The sequence below is a fragment of the Bufo gargarizans genome, chromosome 9, assembly GCF_014858855.1.
Source record: "Bufo gargarizans isolate SCDJY-AF-19 chromosome 9, ASM1485885v1, whole genome shotgun sequence".
NCBI classification, from domain to species: domain Eukaryota; kingdom Metazoa; phylum Chordata; class Amphibia; order Anura; family Bufonidae; genus Bufo; species Bufo gargarizans.
The window spans coordinates 97,135,801-97,157,286 of NC_058088.1; the positions used below are offsets into that span (position 1 = coordinate 97,135,801).

At 47.4% G+C, this 21,486-nt stretch overlaps 1 protein-coding gene across 4 annotated transcripts in view; it reads right to left on the reverse strand.

Annotated features, from left to right (window-relative positions):
• STAG2 (stromal antigen 2) overlaps positions 1–20,493 on the reverse strand; it is a 127,953-nt gene extending 107,460 nt beyond the window's left edge. Inside the window, exon 1 of one of the 4 annotated variants that reach the window (XM_044305299.1) lies at positions 20,193–20,493. The gene's annotated coding sequence lies outside the window, so the exon portion shown is untranslated. The remainder of the gene's footprint in view (positions 1–20,192) is intronic. The other 3 variants (XM_044305298.1, XM_044305302.1, XM_044305300.1) reach the window with 3 other exon arrangements.
• Between the last annotated feature and the right edge of the window lie 993 nt (positions 20,494–21,486).

Here is a 21,486-nt window from a genome sequence, read left to right on the forward strand (position 1 = left end):
TAGTGTCGCCCACAGATCCCCCATAATAGTGTCGCCCACAGATCCCCCATAAGTGTCGCCCACAGATCCCCCATAAGTGTCGCCCACAGATCCCCCATAAGTGTCGCCCACAGATCCCCCATAAGTGTCGCCCACAGATCCCCCATAAGTGTCGCCCACAGATCCCCCATAAGTGTCGCCCACAGATCCCCCATAAGTGTCGCCCACAGATCCCCCATAAGTGTCGCCCACAGATCCCCCATAAGTGTCGCCCACAGATCCCCCATAAGTGTCGCCCACAGATCCCCCATAAGTGTCGCCCACAGATCCCCCATAAGTGTCGCCCACAGATCCCCCATAAGTGTCGCCCACAGATCCCCCATAATAGTGTCGCCCACAGATCCCCCATAATAGTGTCGCCCACAGATCCCCCATAATAGTGTCGCCCACAATTTGTTTTAATATGGCCTTTGAACATAATTTTTCAAGTAAGATCATATAAACCTCTGTTTTGTAATTTTGTCGTTTTTCCCGATTAATCGATTAATCGAAGAAATTAATCGGCAACTAATCGATTATTCAAATAATCGTTAGCTGCAGCCCTAGTTAAGCCCCAATGCATTCTGAATGGATAAGGATCCGTTTAGAATGCATCAATTTGGCTGTGTTTGGTCTCCGCTGCGCTTTTTAGATGGTCACTAAAACGCAGCTTGCAGCGTTTTGGTGACAGTCTGATTATGCAGAGCCTAACGGATCCGTCTAGACTTTTTACAATGTAAGGCCTCTTTCACACTACTGTATGGCTATTTCAATGTTTTGCAGTCTGTTTTTCACGGATCCGTTGTTCCGTTTTTTGTTTCCGTTCCATTTTTCCGTATGGCATATACAGCAATTACATAGAAAAAATTGGGCTAGGGATAACATTTTCAATAGATGGTTCCGCAAAAACGGAATGGATACGGAAGACATACGGATGCATTTCCGTATGTGTACCTTTTTTTTTGCGGACCCATTGACTTGAATGGAGCCACGGAACGCGATTTGCGGGCAATAATAGGACATGTTCTATCTTTCAACGGAAATACGGAAACGGAACGTATACGCAATGCAAAAAACAAAGAAAAAACGGTAGTGTGAAAGAGGCCTAAGTCAATGGGGACGGATCCGTTTTTCAGTGACATAATATGGTGCAACTGAAAACGGATACATCCCCCATTGAGTTTCAATGTAAGTAAAGACGGATCCGTTTTGACAGACTTTTTTTGAATGAATAATGCAAACGGATCCGCTATTAACGGATACAAGCGTTTGCATTATTGGTGCGGATCCGTCTGTGCAGATACAAGACGGATCCGCACCAAACGCGAGCGTGAAAGTAGCCTAACTTTTGGGTGTTGTGCGGGGGAGGGGGCAATAGTGTTGGTCAGCTCCTGTTAGGCCGAATGCACACGGCCGTGATACAGTAATACACTGGTATGATCTATACCAGTGTATTACTGTACTGTGGCGGCAGCAGGGAGCGCACGGCGTCATAGCAACCAATGACGCTGTGCGCTCCTGCTCTAAGCAGGAATCCAGCCCATGGTTCCACAGACTGCTCACGGCCGTGAAAAACAACCGTGTGCATTCGGCCTTACTGTGTCATCTGCTGACCATTATAACAACCAGCAATGGTGCAAACACACATACAGCTCTGCTACACACACTTCTCTTTAATAAAAGCTCACATTTGCCTGCCGTATAGTTTTCCTGCTCTGGCTCCTTCCATTGGTGACATCAGTGAACAGAGCCGCAGATGCACGCCTCTCTCATTGATCCAGCAAAGCACTGTATGTCAGGGTCTGGTCACGCTGGATCTCCATGATTGCGGATTACAAGACACATGTACTTTTTAGCAAGATTTTTTGTGCTTAGGCTAGTTTCACACTTGCGGCAGGACGGATCCGGCAGGCTGGTCTCCCTGTCAGATCCGTCCTTCCGCTGTATCACCGCTCCGTCCCAAATGACTATAATGGGGACGGGGGCGGAGCTCCAGCGCAGCACGGACTAAAAAGTCGGAAATGCAGGACTTTTTAGTCCGGCGGCTTTCGCCGTGCTGCGCCAGAGCTCCGCCCCGCCCCCCCCCCCCCCCCCGGGAGTCAATGGGGGCGGAGCGGCGGTCCGGTGAAACAGCGGAAGGACGGATCCGACAGGGAGACCAGCCTGCCGCAAGTGTGAAAGTACCCTAAAAAGTGCATCTTAGAAATTGGAAAATATATAAGCATGTCTACAAAACACTCAGATACCTAACCAATGAGTCTTCTGCCGTCTATTGTGTCTAAGGAAATATGTATTACAAACTGATTTTAATAGGCAAAAATAGGATGGGATGTTAAACATCCCAGCAATTCTTCCTCTTAAAGGGGTTGTCCAACTTATTTGCTATTCATGGGACAGGTGATAAGTGTCTGATCAGTGGAGGTTTAACCACCAATCACAAGAAAGGGACTCCTATCTCCCACCATGCCGTATGAACGGGATGTGGGGTGCCAGGACAAGCATGCCAATGTATAGGAGGATTAGGAGAGCTAGCTGCCAGGCTGCTGAACAGGCATCTGCTTGACAGCTATCCCATGTGTATGGCCAGCCTTAAAGGGAACCTTTCACCAGGATTTTGTGTATAGAGCTGAGGACATGGGTTGCTAGATGGCCACTAGCACATCCGCAATACCCAGTCCCCATAGCTCTGTGTGCTTTTATTGTGTAAAAAAAACGATTTGATACATATGCAAATTAACATAAAAGAGTCATATCTTACTTGTGTGACCAGAGAAGAGTCATATTTTCAAGCTCTGACTCATCTCAGGTTAATTTGCATATGTATCAAATTGGTTTTTATACACAATAAAAGCACACAGAGCTATGGGGACTGGATATTGCGGATGTGCTAGCGGCCATCTAGAAACCCATGTCCTCAGCTCTATACACAATCACGGCGACAGGTTCCCTTTAAGGGGGTTGTGCCATCAACTCTAAAGTTAATCAATCATCAATTATTCTAGCTCCCATTCCTCTTTGTTTTTTTATTTACTCACTTGAGACGTGTCCCAACAAAAGCAGATCATGTGACACTAACCACGCCCCTTGTTCTCAACAATGAAGCTTGTATGTCATATTATGAGGCTACAATGCAGGACGTAACCTACAGAAACTAAATATCAAGACAGATTTGCCACAGGATCCAATGGTAGACTAATAACTTGAGAGCAGTGATCTCTGTGAGCGGATAGATTTATATTAGTAGGCCTCTTACACACAAACAATACTGATTGGCTCAGGGTGCGTTCAGTAAAAATCGCACTTTTACACAACCAAGTTCAGTCAGTTTTGTGTGCAACTGCATTTAGTGTTTCAGTTCATTTTTGATGCGTCTCTCACACGTGTGGAAAAAAAACTGAAGGTTTACAAACAACATCTCCTAGCAACCATCAGTGAAAAACGCATTTCATTTTGATTACATCCGGATGCAATGCGTTTTTCACTGAAGCCCCATTCACTTCTATGGGGCCAGAATATAGAACATGCAGAAATGACGTGTGAAAAACAACGCTCATGTGCATATTGAAATGAATGAGTCAGGATTCAGTGCGGGTGCTATGCATTCACCTCACGCATCACATCTGGATGGAAAACTCGCTTGTGTGAAAGGGGCCTTAAGGCCCTACTAGACTGGGTGATTTTCAAGGCAATTATTGGGATAGAGCGTTGATAGGAACGCATTCCTGATAACTCGCTTGTATAATCCTGGTGCTGAACGAGCAAACGCTTGTTTGTCTGCTGATTTGCGTTCATCAGGATTAAACATACAATTATTGGCAGCACATCTCTCTGTGTAATCTGGGACATGCTGCTGCTAATAGAACTGAATAAGGGGGGGGGGGGGGGGGGCTGCGGTAGCAATCGCTCAGCCCACAATTACTTTGCATCTGCCAGTTTAAGGCCTTGTTCACACCCCCGAGAATCACGAACGTGTGCTCTCCGTGTTCTCCTCAGACAGCACAATACATTTGTTCACACATTAGTGGTTTTCTGTGGACTGTGGGTCAGGGGAAAAACAATGGAGACATGCACTAGTTTGGTCCGTGATATGAATCAAACGCACCCACTGAAGTCCATGGGTCTGTGAAAAACCAGTTGCAAATCACAGATGACCACTGTTAGATGGTTTTGTCTCACAATCAATGATCAAACACTGACTGAGAAAGCGCCTTACAGCAGGTTTACACGGCCTGATTGTCGAGTGAATTCATCTTTCATGCAGACAACTCAATCATCGTTTCCGGGTGTGAGCAGCACCCTGCCGCCCAGAAACAATAATCTGTAGATGCAGCTCTTCCCCTCTACTGATGAGCAGGCAGTTATCTGGAAGGAACAGTCCGCTCCCGATAATTGTCTGCTCCACCTTTACACATCCCCAATAACTGGTCTGATAATCGCTCTGTGTAAAAGGAGCACAAGAAAGAGAAGAGAGGTGATAACTGCTGCTTGGTTATCACTGGTTTTCTGTATAAACAAGGTCTTACACTTATACGCATTTATATAAATACAATTTCTAAATTCATCTGTAGATATTGTGACACAGTGAGAGGTTTGGTCTGGAAAAACAGGTATTTTCCTCCCAGTATGTGCTTCTGGGCTGATTTACAGCCAGGTGAGGTCACATACCGGACTGGATTTTAATTGCCAGTCTGGGTTTTGGCAGCACCTGGCTGTCCTTAAACAGGCAGCTGGGCTCAGAAGCCATGTCTCTGTGTTGGGATCTGGGAGCCTTGTGTCTCTATGAAGGCTTGCTACTTGTTTGGTGTGAAAACAGGTTGGTGCTGCTATCAACAAGGACTCTTTGAGGCAGAATTGCCGCATGGTGTGAATTACCACCAACACCACAAGTTGGCTTTTTGTTTGATTATGACTGCTTGTTTTGTCACTTGCCTAAAGTGTGAATAAAACACTGAATGGTTTGACCCAAAAAACTTGTTGTTGCCTCTATACTGCGTCCGCTAATCCTGTCTACCAGAGCGAGTCTCCACAATATGTAACAAGTTCTGCACTTAATAAATCAGTAATACAATCATTCTAATGTATAATAATTATTTTCATTTTGAAGCCAGACTCTGACTCTCGCACACATGCATGCTCGGCCCGATCGTGCATTTAGCATTTGTCTTGAAAGGGGGAGGGGGTGTTGTGAAATGCTGTCAGTGGTTTATCTACGCAGGACCAAAACCACTGGGAAGCTAAAATCCAACTCCCTCATCTTTATCTCCCCGACACCTGCACACAATGAGATGAGTAGCAACACATGTAATAAAGACATTTGGCAATTCTGTGGTGCAGATGTTTACTGGCATCTGGATCATGAAGACTTCAGTTTTGATGATTATGTGAAGATATATGCAGAGGTCGCACTACATTTATTCCAGAAGAGTAAAAATATTCCTCCGACCATTTTTGAGGAGTATTTTTACCCGAGGAGGAGTACGAAATTTGCAGTAATTTAAATACATAATATATCTGCCTACACTTGCTCACATCTACGTTGCAGGCTGTGTTTGGAGCCTCTGTTGCAGATTCGCTCTAAAGACCAGACAAAAAAGCCTTGTATGCAGCACTTTTTTAGTCTGGTAAAAAGTCAGGCTCATAGTAAGAGGGGTCTGTTCAGCTTCTTCCCTGTCATTTAGGCCGGGTTCACATGACATTTTTGCCATATAAGAATTGTATACACAAAAAAAGTATACACTAACAGACCCCTCAGACAGTCGCCATACTGTGGCATATGTCACCATAGAATTAGCCTACATGTTTTTTGCTGGACCTTGCAGGATGGAAAAACCATGGTACACTACATACACCCTGCAGAATCCTCAAAAAAGATCTTTTTTTTAATTTATTTTACCATGGAACTCCATGGTGATGGATGTCACAGTATGGCATCTGTTGTGTATGTTAATCGTATGACAAAACCAAGCCTTACGTGCCCAATCCAGCACTTCAGTTATTAAGTAAGTGTTCTTGCATGGCAAGACCGCTTACTGTTATCTCACATATATATTCTTATTATAGCCAAATTTACCACCCTAACTCCTCCCACAGTTTTTACACTACATAGACAGTAATATACCGAAACGTGTGGATTGTTCCCGATTGGTGTGCTATTATTTTATGGAACGTTTCGCCGAATGGTTCTCAAAATATCTGCGTTTTTGTGTCTAAATTGGTCCTATAGGAATGAATGGCGGAATGTTCAAAACTAGAGTGAGAGCTGAAAAATCAGGACATAATTTCTAAACTGCCACCACTCCCTCATTTTCAAGCCCACCTACAGTCGTGGCCAAAAGTTTTGAGAATGACACAAATATCAGTTTTCACAAAGTTTGCTGCTAAACTGCTTTTAGATCTTAGTTTCAGTTGTTTCTGTGATGTAGTGAAATATAATTACACGCACTTCATACGTTTCAAAGGCTTTTATCGACAATTACATGCCATTTATGCAAAGAGTCAGTATTTGCAGTGTTGGCCCTTCTATTTCAGAACCTCTGCAATTCGACTGGGCATGCTCTCTATCAACTTCTGGGCCAATTCCTGACTGAGAGCAACCCATTCTTTCATAATCACTTCTTGGGGTTTGTCAGAATTAGTGGGTTTTTGTTTGTCCACCCGCCTCTTGAGGATTGACCACAAGTTTTCAATGGCATTAAGATCTGGGGAGTTTCCAGGCCATGGACCCAAAATGTCAATGTTTTGGTCCCCGAGCCACTTAGTTATCACTTTTGCCTTATGGCACGGTGCTCCATCGTGCTGGAAAATGCATTGTTCTTCACCAAACTGTTGTTGGATTGTTGGTACCATTCTTTAATCGTGGCTGTGTTTTTGGGCAAAATTGTGAGTGAGCCCACTCCCTTGGATGAGAAGCAACCCCACACATGAATGGTCTCGGGATGCTTTACTGTTGGCATGACACAGGACTGATGGTAGCGCTCACCTTTTCTTCTCCGGACAAGCCTTTTTCCTGATGCCCCAAACAATCGGAAAGAGGCTTCATTGGAGAATATGACTTTGCCCGAGTCCTCAGCAGTCCATTCACCATATTTTCTGCAGAAGATCAATCTGTCCCCGATTATTTATTTATTTTTTAGAGAAGTGGCTTTTTTGCTGCCCTTCTTGACACCACGCCATCTTCCAAAAGTCTTCGCCTCACTGTGCGTGCAGATGCGCTCACACCTGCCTGCTGCCATTCCTGAGCAAGCTCTGCACTGGTGGCACTCGGATCCCGCAGCTGAATCCTCTTTAGGAGACTATCCTGGCGCTTGCTGGACTTTCTTGGTCAAGTCTGCCATTTTAACCCAATCAGCCTGACATAATGATCTCCAGCCTTGTGCTCGTCAACATTCTCACCTGAGTTAACAAGACGATTACTGAAATTATCTCAGCAGGTCCTTTAATGACAGCAATGAAATGCAGTGGAAATTTTTTGGGGGGATTACGTTAATTTTCATGGCAAAAGAAGGACTATGCAATTCATCTGATCCCTCTTCATACATTCTGGAGTATATGCAAATTGCCATTATAAAAACTTAAGCAGCAACTTTTCCAATTTCCAATATTTATGCAATTCTCAAAACTTTTGGCCACGACTGTACACCAATCTTATATCAAAACGTTCAGCTAACCCTGCTGCCACTAAAAATCCACAGCTATAATAGTCTCCACCTAGCATACGGAGAAAAAGAAGGGCATGTCACCAGCAGTAAACAAATAGCCTTTGTCCTGCACAATGCAGATACAAGACATAGTATAAAAAAATATATATAAATTATCTTCATATGGCTTATGTGAACGGAAAAATGAAAAGTTATGGCTATTGGATCATATGGAGGAAAAATAAAAAATAGGCCTAGCCTTTAAGGGGTTTTCCGGAAAAACTTTTAACCGCTGCCCTCAGCTATTGGACGATTCGCACTTAAGCTACTTTCACACTCAAGTTTTGGCTTTCCGTTTGCTAGATCCGTTCAGGGCTCTTACAAGCGGTCCAAAACGGATCAGTTTTGCCCTAATGCATTCTGAATGGAAAAGGATCCGCTTAGAATGCATCAGTTTGCCTCCGTTCCGTCTCCATTCTGCTCTACTGCAGCCACTGGCTGGCTTCAGCAGTGACCTGTCCACAAGAGGCCTGTTATTGCTGAAGCCAGCGATTGGCTGCAGCGAAGCAGGTGACCATCCCCGAGAGGGAGTAAACGTGCTCTGGATTAGAAGATGCACATGCGGGAGCCAGTGCACATCGCTGGAGCAGCAGGGAGCAGGTAAGACTACTTTCACATTCTGGCGTTTTGGGGGATCCGTCATGGATCTGAAAAAAACAGATCCGTTAAAATAATACAACCGCATGCATCTGTTTGTATTATCTGTAACATAGCCAAGACGGATCTGTCATTAACTCCATTGAAAGTCAATAGGAGATGGATCAGTTTTCGATTGTGTCAGAGAAAACGGATCCGTCCCCATTGACTTGCATTGTGTCTCAGGACGGATCCGTTTGGCTCAGTTTCATCAGACTGACACCAAAACGCTGCAAGCAGTGTTTTGGTGTCCGCCTCCAAAGCGGAATGGAGACTGATCGGAGGCAAACTGATGAATTCTGAGCGGATCCTTTTCAATTGAGAATGCATTAGGCCAAAACGGATCCGGTTTTGGACAGCTTGTGAGAGCCCTGAACGGATCTCACAAACGAAAAGCCAAAAAGCGAGTCCGAAAGTAGCCTTAGAAAGCCCCTTAGGCCTCTTTCACACTTGCGTTGTCCGGATCCGGCGTGTATTCCACTTGCCAGAATTACACGCCGGATCCGGAAAAATGCAAGTGTACTGAAAGCATTTGAAGACGGATCCGTCTTCAAAATGCTTTCAGTGTTACTATGGCACCCAGGACGCTATTAAAGTCCTGGTTGCCATAGTAGGAGCGGGGGAGAAGTATACTTACAGTCCGCGCGGCTCCCGGGGCGCTCCAGAATGACGTCAGAGCGCCCCATGCGCATGGATCATGTGATCCATGCGATCACGTCATCCATGAGCTTGGGGCGCCCTGACGTCACTCTGGAGCGCCCCGGGAGCCGCACGGATGGTAAGTATGCTTCTCCCAGCTCCCCACTACACTTTACCATGGCTGCCAGGACTTTAGCGTCCCGGCAGTCATGGTAACCATTGAGAAAAAGCTAAACGTCGCATCCGGCAATGCGCCGAAACGACATTTAGCTTAAGGCCGGATCCGGATCAATGCCTTTCAATGGGCATTCATTCCGGATCCGGCCTTGCGGCAAGTGTTCCGGATTTTTGGCCGGAGCAAAAAGCGCAGCATGCTGCCCTATTTGCTGCGGCCAAAAAACGTTCCGTTCCGGAACTGAAGACATCCTGATGCATCCTGAAGGACGGACTGTCCATTCAGAATGCATTAGGATAATCCTGATCAGTATTCTTCCGGCATAGAGCCCCGACGACGGAACTCTATGCCGGAAGACAATAACGCAGATGTGAAAGAGCCCTTAAAGGGGTTCTGCAATTTGTTTAAACTGATGATCTATCCTCTGGATAGTTCATCAGCATCTGATCGGCAGGGGTCCGACGACCGAGACCCCCGCCGATCAGCTGTTTGAGAAGGCAGCGGCACTCCAGGAGCGCCACGGCCTCCTCACTGTTTACCGATTGGCGAGTGATGTCACGACATGTATCAACTGGCCTGAGCAGGGCTAAGCTCCATTCAAGAGAACGGAGCTTAGCCGCGCCCAGGCCAGTGATACTAGTGACGTCACTGTGACGTCACTGGGCCGGCAGTAAACAGTGAGAAGGCCGCGGCGCTGCTTGAGCGCCGCTGCCTTCTCAAACAGCTGATAGGCGGGGGTCCTGGGTGTCCAGAGGATAGATCAGTTTAAACAAAGTGCAGAACCCCTTTAAAGATCGGGCCTATTTTCATTTTTGCAAAGAGGCAGGAAGCAGGTAAGTCAATCTTTCAATAGCGGAGGCAGGTTAGCATTTAGGTATATCTGGATAATCCCTTTAGGGCAGGCATGTCCAAAGTGCGGCCCTCCAGCTGTTGCAAAACTACAACTCCCAGCATGCCCTAATAGCTGTAAGCTATCCAGGCATGCTGGGAGTTGTAGTTTTACAACAGATGGAGGGCCGCACTTTGGACATGCCTGCTTTAAGGTGTCCATTAGTGCAAAGTGCTGGGTAACATTTTCACACATTGCACAAGCTGCCGGTTGCCCAGTTTCAGAAAATTTTACAATGCAAGTTCCATTTCTATGTCAAAAATATAATAAAAATGCTCCAACAGTGAAATGGTCACAGAAGGAAGACAGCCACATTAAAGCATTGGAAATATGTGATTGGAGACATTTTCCATCTGACCCCAACTTCTTCACCTTCCTGCCACCTGCTTTCCTTTCCTTGCCTACAGGAACCTCCTTAGTCACACAAAAAAATAAAAATAACCTTGTATAAAATTGTAGACAGCAGAAGGCAAGATGGAGGCTGCACATGAGAGGAAAGACTGCACAGCAGATTAGTAATATCTTCTTTATTCCTGCAGTCATGTGTTACTCACTGTGTGTCTGGAGAGGAATAACACACGGCTTGTCTGTACTTTCTAACAATGGAGACATACATAGTAGATATATCAATATACAGACCAGTAAGTATATTGCTGTGCTGTAAATGTATGGGGAAGCAGGCTAGCAGTGATGGATTCAATGGAACATAGGCCCTGTGCTATTTCTTAACTTTGGCCCCCTTTTTCAACGCAGACCTGATGCAGCCTGTCTGTACTCAACATCATCTTTCTGTGCCAGCTATACGGAGACTACTACATGTACACTACGCAAAAGTTACTAAAGTTAAAGTTAGGAATATTTAGTTTGTGGGTGAAATTTCAGGATGAACCTAAAATGCACTCTAACCTTTACAGATTAACTTAATGTGACCTTCTCTAAACTTCTAAATGCACATGTCCAACTGGTCAATGTTTCAGTACTTTTTGCACAACTTGCTGTTCTTTAACAAGGAGCTTAACAGCAAAATTTACAACAGGTGTTTGATCCATGAATCGCAAAATACATTTCCTGGTTCAATTAGAATTAGTATTTAAACCGTTCTCCTCATCATGCTGTTCACATTTTGACATCATGAGATCAAGACAACACCTAACAATTGACCAACACTACCTCGCCATTGCAAGGCTTCAAGCCGGATGTTCTAAGACGGAAATGGCCACAAGCTTAGAGCATCTTCAGCAGGTTGCAACAGAGAGACTGGAAGTCACAGAAAGGTATAGAAGTGGACACCCTCTGGCCACATCCCACACTGATGACTGCTTTATTGTGAACAATGCCCTGCGGAATCGGACGATGAATGCCACACAAGTCCAGGCATATTTAAGGGAGGTGAGAGGCACCCAAGTGTCACATCAGACCATTCAAAACCTTTCACATCAGCGTAGTCTGCGTGCTAGACGGCCTGCAAGGGTACCTGACCATACCACAAGCGTCATCATCTCGCATAGGCCAGGGAGCATCTATGCTGGACAAGGGACCAGTGGGCACCAGTGCTGTTCACTGATGAAAGTCGATTCACGCTGAGAAGAAATGATGTCCGCCAACGATGTTGGAGACGTCATGGAGAGCGCTGTGCATCAGCCACTGCTGTCACCAGATGAGCCTTTGCCGTTGGTGGTGTTACAGTGTGGGCAGGGGTGTCCAGTCAATACAGAAGTGCCCGACACTTTGTAAATGGTCCCGGGACAAGCCCATACTACATAACATCATTGATCCAGTCATTGTGCCTCAGCATGAACAACACAGGCCTAATTTCATCTTCATGGATGACAACGCGCCAGCTCATCCAGGTCGTATCATTAGGGAACAGCTGCTGGAGACTGGGGTACAAATGGAGTGAATGCACTTTCTCCAGACCTGAATCCCATTGGAAACCTATAGGATCAGCTGAGTAGCTGTGTAGAGGCTTGTAACTCTGTACCCCAGAACCTCAATGAAGAGTAGGATGGCATGCATCCGCAGACAATAAGTCGACTTAGGAACAAGCTGTAATTGATGCGCAAGGCCACATGACAAGTTACATTGACATTTGTGGGATGTACCCATCACTGGTCTTGGCTTTTGTTTCAATAAATGGTTTGAGATGAGGAAATCACCATTGCTGCTTCTACTTAAATGCCTTACATATAATATCACTGTAGCTGCTAGGGCAGAGCTAAAGCCCGTCTCATTATTGCCGGTGACGTCACCGAGCTCACTGCTAGGCGGAGGCCTCTGCCTAGCATGCCTCATGGAAAGCGGAGTACGTCACCAGATCTCCAGAAAAAGCCTTTGCCCTGTGCTATAAAAATCAATGCCAGTCTGTACTTTATAGGCATCTAAACGCTTCAACCGTTGACCACCACCTTTGGCACATAGGTACACTGGGTGCATGGGAAGGTTTATATAAAGGTCTCAGCTCTCTAGGACGTACCGTTCATGAGATATTTTAAGAAAATGCAAATATGGCATCATCACATGATCCATATTAGCCAATAGAATCTTGCAGATCCTTCACTCCTATCCTAACTGCCATACACACAGTCATATGACCCTTATTAGCCAATAGAAGACTACTTTCACACTAGAGTTTTTACAGGATCAGTCAGGGTTCAGTAAAAACACTTCCGTTACTGATAATACAACCGTTTGCACCGTTCTGAACGGATCCGTTTGTATCATCTTTAACATTGCCAAACCAGATCCGTTTTGAATGCCATTGAAAGTCAACGGAGGACGGATCCATTTTTTATTGTGCCAGAGAAAACTGATCTGTCCCCGTTGACTTACATTGTTTGCCAGTCTTGCTCAGCATCTCATGACGGAAAGAAAACCGCTGCGGTTTGCTCTCCGGTATGAGAGCGGAACGGAATGCAATTTGGAGCATCCGTTCTGTTTACTTACATTTTGTCCCCTTTGACAATGAATGGGGACAAAACAGAAGCGTTTTTTTCCAGTATTGAGCCCCTATGACGGATCTCAATACTAGAAAACTAAAATGCTAGTGTGAAAGTAGCCGAAGTTCACAGGTCCTTCAGTCTTGACATACACACAGTTTTACAGCAGGTTTCCTAACGACTCAAGACATTTATTTTCATTGTTATAGGGGGAGGGGGCTGTGGAGGTAACTGTTAGGACACCTGAAAACGGGTGCGGGTGCACACTCACAAGAACCCCTCAGATTTCTATGCATTTCTGCAGATCTCACCTTACCATTTAAAAGTGTAAAATCTGCAGCTAAAACCGCCATTTATTGTGAAATCTGCAAGGCAGGTCAATTTCCACACATAAATCCATAAAACATACATGAGATTAGTATAATCGGATACACTTTGTTGGTACTGTCTACCCTGCGGTTTTTCCGCACGTACTCCGCTGTGTGTGCGCGGGTGGCTGTTGAGGTCAAATAAACAGTGTGTAACTGCCAAGGTACAAAGGGCTACTAGAGAATTCCCATATTATATATATATATACACTCATTTTACTTGTCATGTATCAATACGAATCCATGTGCTTATCCCGATACAGCGCCTGTTCTCCATAAAAGAGTAACAGACAGATGACAGCCATGTATTAGAGCCATCACTGGACGGTGCACTGCCGAGCGCTCAGCCACACGCCGAGATGGTGGATGACAATAGAGCTCTGCGCTGTGACCTACAATTACATTTCCACACAGCACGCCGATGGCAGACACATTCAGGTTAGGTATTTTGTAAGCTCTTTTACACACGACGAGCCGATAATGCACATCAACCTTCACTTTTTCCATTCATGTGAATGCATTGTACCGATGACGCTTCTCCCCCCTCAGCTAGGAAATATGCAAAGCTTCAGGAGACCAAGCCTGTAAGTGGAAGAGGGACAAACTTGTGACCGCACCCACCCAAGACAGCAGCAAATGGGAAGCAGCAAACAAGCAGACCATCCCTGAAGGCCCGGGCAGTGGTGTGACGCATTAGGCTCCAGCTCTCCCCCTCCCTGTGACAACATCAGTCAGCTGCAAGTAATGTTCCGTGAATTGAGAAAACATTGTCTTCTCTCAGAACGAACATTCAGTTGGCTGCAGATTAACAGCACCAGCGGTGACAAAGGTGCCCTAGCCAGCACAGAGGCACCCATCCTGCCAACAAGAGGCCAGGCGGATCTGTTTATGGGATGTGGTCTCATTTATTAGGCTATTGATTTATCCCACAACAATAGGATAAGACGGGGAGGCGCCCGAACAGGTAGCAAACCGGAGGATTGCTGACAATACGCGTATCAACAAGCCTAGCTGAGGGTACTTTCACACTAGTGTTTTTCTTTTCCGGCATAGAGTTCCGTCAGGGGCTCTATACCTCAAAAGAACTGATCAGGCATATCGCAGGATGCATCAGGATGTCTTCTTGACTGATCGGGCAAAAGATAAAACCGCAGCATGCTACGGTTTTATCTCCGGCGATAAAAACTGAAGACTTGCCAAAATGCTCCATCCTTCCGGGTTGCGCATCCGCAGACTGAAAAAAAATAAATGCCGGATCCGTTTTGCTGGATGACACCGGAAAGACGGATCCGGCATTTCAATGCATTTTTTTGACTGATCAGGCATTTTTAAGACTGATCAGGATCCTGATCGGTCTAAGGCCTCTTTCACACTTGCGTTGTCCGGATCCAGCATGTACTCCACTTGCCGGAATTACACGCCGGATCCGGAAAAAACGCAAGTGTACTGAAAGCATTTGAAGACGGATCCGTCTTCAAAATGCTTTCAGTGTTACTATGGCACCCAGGACGCTATTAAAGTCCTGGTTGCCATAGTAGGAGCGGGGGAGCGGTATACTTACCATCCGTGTGGCTCCCGGGGCGCTCCAGAGTGACGTCAGAGCACCCCATGCGCATGGATGACGTGCCATGTGACCACGTCATCCATGCGCCTGGGGCGCCCTGACGTCACTCTGGAGCGCCCCGGGAGCCGCACGGATGGTAAGTATGCTGCTCCCCCGCTCCCCGCTACACTTTACCATGGCTGCCGGAACTTTAGCGTCCCGGCAGCCATGGTAACCACTATAAAAAAGCTAAACGTCGTATCCGGCAATGCGCCGAAACGACGTTTAGCTTAAGGTCGGATCCGGATCAATGCCTTTCAATGGGCATTCATTCCGGATCCGGCCTTGCGGCAAGTCTTCAGTTTTTTTGGGCCGGAGCAAAAAGCGCAGCATGCTGCGGTATTTTCTCTGGCCAAAAAACGTTCCGTTCCGGAACTGAAGACATCTTGATGCATCCTGAACGGATTTCACTCCATTCAGAATGCATTAGGATAATCCTGATCAGGATTCTTCCGGCATAGAGCCCCGACGACGGAACTCTATGCCGGAAGACAATAACGCAGGTGTGAAAGAACCCTTACTAATGTCATCAGTTGTCATACGTTTTGCTGGCGACAGAACTGCTAGCCGGATCACTTTGCCGCAAGTGTGAAAGTAGCCTGACCAAGCCACGATATTCCAACCCCAAAAAAAAAAAAAAAAAAAAAAAAAAAAAAAAAAAAGCCTTTTTTTCTTTTCTCAAGTCTGTAAAGAAAAAGCTGCACTGAATGAACCAGGCCGGGGCCTCCAGCAGAAAGAGGCCAGAAATAAACCAGTAATGAGAAACCAGAAGTCGTCTGAAGCCGATACTCCCGACACATGTACCATCAATCAGAAAGTGTTCCTCACATAACCAAACCATGTGAAGATATTAACATATGAATATAACAGTCAGATCAGCAGTGAGGAGCACTGCAGGCGGTGATCTCCTAGCATGTCCTGACAACTGCGCAGCCACAGGTTAACCCCTCTGTGTGACAACTAAAAGTGACAACCAACCTCCGCATTTTACATTTGTCCTTAACATCCTAGTACGGGGAAAATACAGAACAGCAGAGGAAAGCTGCGCTCAGCATATCAGATGTGAGCACAAGGTGGCCACCAACAGGGCGACGACCTACAACCCATCCAAATATTGCATGCTCCACTTCTGTACCTGCTCTACATACTCTCTATATTCCTGGCACACACAACACCCCAGCGGTCATGTACTCCAGACAAGCTGGGAAAAGTTCTAATCTGTTTCTTGGAAAGCTGAGTCAACCAATATGGCCACCATACCATACCAGCTAGTCAAAGCTTTTTCTCAGAAACCTGAAAGGCATAGTTCCCTCCCTATACCACACTACGGGGGCACATTACTGTACCCTCACAGGCAGTGGAGCAAAACACAAAGAATGAATTGTTGAGGATTTCACATAGCTGACTGTTTCCATTTATTTCAATGGAGATGTAATCCGTATAGAAAACCGCAACATAAGGCTACATTCACACAGCCGTGGTGCCGCCATGCCCGTGTTGCAGATTGCAAACCGCGGGTCCGCAAAACACAGGAAGTGCGAGCGCTGCATGGTGGTGGGGACCCAACGCCTTCAATGGGTCAACAATCCACAAGATACAGCGAAAGATAGGACAAGTCTTCGGGGTCCGTGCCTCTGCCCCCACAAAAGATAGGACAAGTCCCATTTCTAATGGAATAATGTGGCGTTCACACAGCCGGTACCCGCAGCATGGTCATGTAATTGTTGTGTAATGTGTGAGAGCACCCTAACTATATAACCACCCATACCTGACATGGGCCTGTCAGTCAACGTGTGTGCATGGGGGAGGGGAGTCTAAATAAAGGCTGGGGAGAATGTAATAAGGACTGCTCCTCAGTACAGGTGATATGGGGGGTATAAGGACTGCTCTTCAGTACAGGTGATATGGGGGGGTATAAGGACTGCTCTTCAGTACAGGTGATATGGGGGGGTATAAGGACTGCTCCTCAGTACAGGCAATATGGGGGGTATAAGGACTGCTGTTCAGTACAGGTGATATGGGGGGGATATAAGGACTGCTTCTCACTACAGGTGATATGGGGGGGGGGATACAAGGACTGCTCCTCAATACAGGTGATATGGGGGGGGGGATACAAGGACTGCTCCTCAATACAGGTGATATGGGGGGGGGGGATACAAGGACTGCTCCTCAATACAGGTGATATGGGGGGGGGATATAAGGACTGCTCCTCAGTACAGGTGATATGGGGGGTAGGATATAGGCATGAGCGAATCTACTTCAAACAAAACATCCAAAGTCGATTTGCATAAAACTTTGTTCTAATACTGTACGGAGCAGGAGCTCCATACAGTATTAGGCTCCATTCACACGTCCGTGATGTGTTGCGGACCCGCAAATTGCTGGGTCCACAACACACCAGCCTGGCACCCCCATAGAAATGCCTATTCTTGTCCGCAAGCTGCGGACAAGATTAGGACATGTTCTATCTTTTGCGGAGCTACGGACCCGAAGATCGGGGACGCGCTCCGCAATTGCGGATGCAGACAGCACACTGTGTGCTATCCGCATCCATCCCGTCCCCATAGAGAATGAATGGGTCCGCACCAGTTTCCGCAAAATTGCGGAACGGATGCGGACCCATTCTGCGGACGTGTGAATGGAGCCTTAGAATGCATTAGCTCTGATGAGCCGAAGTTATTGCTTTGCGAAGTCTTGCGAGACTTCGCGCAGTAGCTTAAATTTGTACTATTTAAAAAAAAAAATAATAACATTTTCCGAACTCTGGTTTGGTGGTACCTTGGAACCGAACCCGAGTTCGGGAAATGTTTTTTTTTTACAGCACAAATTAATTTATGAAGCTACTGCGCAAAGCAATAACTTCGGCTCATCAGAGCAAATACATTCTAATACTGTACTGAGCTCCTGCTCCGTACAGTATTAGAACGAAGTTTTATGCGAATCAACTTCGGATGTTTCATCTGAATTCGACAGTATAGTATACAGTAAAGACTGCTCCTCAGTACAGGTGAAATGGGGGGTAAGATATGAAGACTAGTGTTGAACGAACTTGTTTTTTTTTTTAAGTTCTGCGTCCAAAGTTCGGTTTCGGGTTATCAAAGAATCCCGTTATGGATACCAAATTCCGTTATGGATTTCGCTACCTCGGACCATAACAGGATTCTTTGATAACCTGAACCCGAACTTTGGACGCAGAACTTTAAAAACAAGTTCGCTCAACACTAATAAGGACTGCTCCTCAGTACAGGAGATATGGGGTAGGATAGGACTGCTCCTCAGCACAGGTGATATGGGGGGTAGGATACAAGGGCTGCTCCTCAGTACAGGTGATATGGGGGGGGTAGGATACAAGGGCTGCTCCTCAGTACAGGTGATATGGGGGGGGTAGGATACAAGGGCTGCTCCTCAGTACAGGTGATATGGGGGGGGTAGGATACAAGGGCTGCTCCTCAGTACAGGTGATATGGGGGGGTAGGATACAAGGGCTGCTCCTCAGTACAGGTGATATGGGGGGGTAGGATACAAGGGCTGCTCCTCAGTACAGGTGATATGGGGGGGTAGGATACAAGGGCTGCTCCTCAGTACAGGTGATATGGGGGGGTAGGATACAAGGGCTGCTCCTCAGTACAGGTGATATGGGGGGGTAGGATACAAGGGCTGCTCCTCAGTACAGGTGATATGGAGGGGGGTAGGATATAAGGGCTGCTCCTCAGTACAGGTGATATGGGGGGGTAGGATACAAGGGCTGCTCCTCAGTACAGGTGATGGGGGGGTAGGATACAAGGGCTGCTCCTCAGTACAGGTGATATGGAGGGGGGTAGGATATAAAGGCTGCTCCTCAGTACAGGTGATATGGGGGTAGGATACAAGGGCTGCTCCTCAGTACAGGTGATATGGGGGGGTAGGATATAACGGCTGCTCCTCAGTACAGGTGATATATGGGGGGGTGAGATATAAAGACTGCTCCTCAGTACAGGTAATATATGGGAGGGGGGTAGGATACAAGGGCTGCTCCTCAGTACAGGTGATATGGGGGGGGTAGGATACAAGGGCTGCCCCTCAGTACAGGTGATATGGGGGGTAGGATACAAGGGCTGCCCCTCAGTACAGGTGATATGGGGGTAGGATATAAAGGCTGCTCCTCAGTACAGGTGATATGGAGGGGGGTAGGATACAAGGGCTGCTCCTCAGTACAGGTGATATGGGGGTACGATATAAAGGCTGCTCCTCAGTACAGGTGATATGGGGGTAGGATATAAAGGCTGCTCCTCAGTACAGGTGATATGGAGGGGGGTAGGATACAAGGGCTGCTCCTCAGTACAGGTGATATGGGGGTAGGATACAAGGACTGCCCCTCAGTACAGGTGATATGGGGGGGTAGGATATAAAGGCTGCTCCTCAGTACAGGTGATATGGGGGTAGGATATAAAGGCTGCTCCTCAGTACAGGTGATATGGAGGGGGGTAGGATACAAGGGCTGCTCCTCAGTACAGGTGATATGGGGGTAGGATACAAGGACTGCCCCTCAGTACAGGTGATATGGGGGGGGGTAGGATATAAAGGCTGCTCCTCAGTACAGGTAATATAGGGGGGGGAGGTGAGATATAAAGACTGCTCCTCGGTACAGGTGATATGGGGGTAGGATATAAAGGCTGCTCCTCAGCACTCCGGGGAGGATAGGTCACTGCACACACGCTGCCAGCAGGAACTACCCAAGTGAGGAGAACTCCAGCGGGAAGTGGCCGGCGCCGCTCAGGTGACTCCCCGCTGCCATCTCCAAGGACTGGCGCCAAAACGAGGGTCAAACTCCGCACTCCGGGCAGTGTCAGGGGCACAGCTCCCATGACCGTGCGCGGGGCGGCCGCCTGCAGGCCCAGCGGGGGCTTCTGCCCACAGCATGTAAATAAAGCGCGGGCCGCGGCGCCGGCCTCACAATATGGAGGAGAGGAGGACGAGTGTTTACGTTCCCGGACAGCGGGAAACCGGGCAGAAGCCCAGGAGGAGAAGGCCGCGTCCTCCACACTCCCCCCACCCCCGCTCTCTCCGCCTCCCCCCACCCCCGGCCACCACCAGCCGCCGCTTCCCTGCCAAGGCCCTAACACCATTTCGCTTCCGAACCCCTCCACAAAAGGAGAAGGAAGCGGAGAAAACACCCCCAGCAACTCCGCTCCTCAACAACAAGGCCGCACCGAGAAAACTTCCACACACGTATCCGCCATTTTACAACTTACCTCGTCTCCCACACAGCGCGCCTCCCGGGGGAGGGCCTCGTCCCACCGCCTCCTGTAAATCCCAGCACAAGAGCAGTGCGCGGCTTTTTACACCGAAGACCACCAAAGCAGAAGACCCCAATCCGAAATCCAAGGCTAGAACACAAATATGGAGCGCTTTGGAGACGGCTCACGGTCGGCTCGAGTTGTTCGCTCTTCGGCAGCTCGAAGTCGAATGAGGCGCGCAGGCGCCACCTGGTGGTCACAAGGGAGCGGCCGGCTCTTGCTGGGGCGCAGCGCCACCTTCCGGTCAGACGTGTTTTCAGTGATTTAACTCTAAAGCTGCCGGGAGGAGGAAGAAAAGTTTTGGTGACCTCTCTCCAGTGCGGTGCGGGGATGCGCTGCTGGAGGAGCAATTAAAACGGAAACCAGGAAAATCCTGTCCACGTGTGATCTCAGGGATAACAAGCTGTATGGCAATCATAAGCCTAAAGGTTCATTTATCTGAAGCCATGGCTGAGCTACTTCACACCTTTGGGTCCATTTACTGTTAAAAGTAAAGGAAACCCTAGTACTACACTACTGAAAGTTGGCACGGTGTCATACAACTATTAGAAAACCGCATTTACTTGCCAGTGTGTCACCCGTATGGGCATGAATGCCCAGTGGGTCACCAGAACCAAACTGAGACCGGCCCAGGAAGCTATGGTCATCTATGTTCAGCAGCACTGGGGGGTTAGGGCCAGGTCTTGTCTACTGCAGGCCTTGTTCAGACAGCCCAGTGCTCAGCTGAACTTACTGATCCACCCTAGTAATATGCAGGGAGATCAGACTCCTCACCCGAGACAACCAGTAATGGAGAGGATATCCACGCTGACCATGGCGTGAGGCACCTGCTTCTCATAGAAACGCATATCCAGGGCAAGGATGTTGCTCAATCCATCATTTCACTAAGGCCTCATCTTGTGCCAGCCTTGCCCGTGCTGCGGACCGGGTACTGACCGCATGGCCTCTGTCTGCAGACTTGAATGGAGTCTGCGATCCACATCGCAAAAAAGCAGGGCATGCACCCCATAGTGCTTCCGATCCGTGCCTCTGTTCCACACCATATCTCCCGGATTGCAGACCCATTCAAGTGATACAGCGTGCACACGGTCGGTGCCCGTATATTGCAGACCCACTGTTTGCGGGCTGCAGTACTGGCACGGCTGGGCAATGGCTGTGTGCATGAGGCCTAAAGGGAACATTTTAATACAATAATATACAATAATAGATTTTTATTTTGGTCTTTTTATTACTATTTGCACTTTTTTTT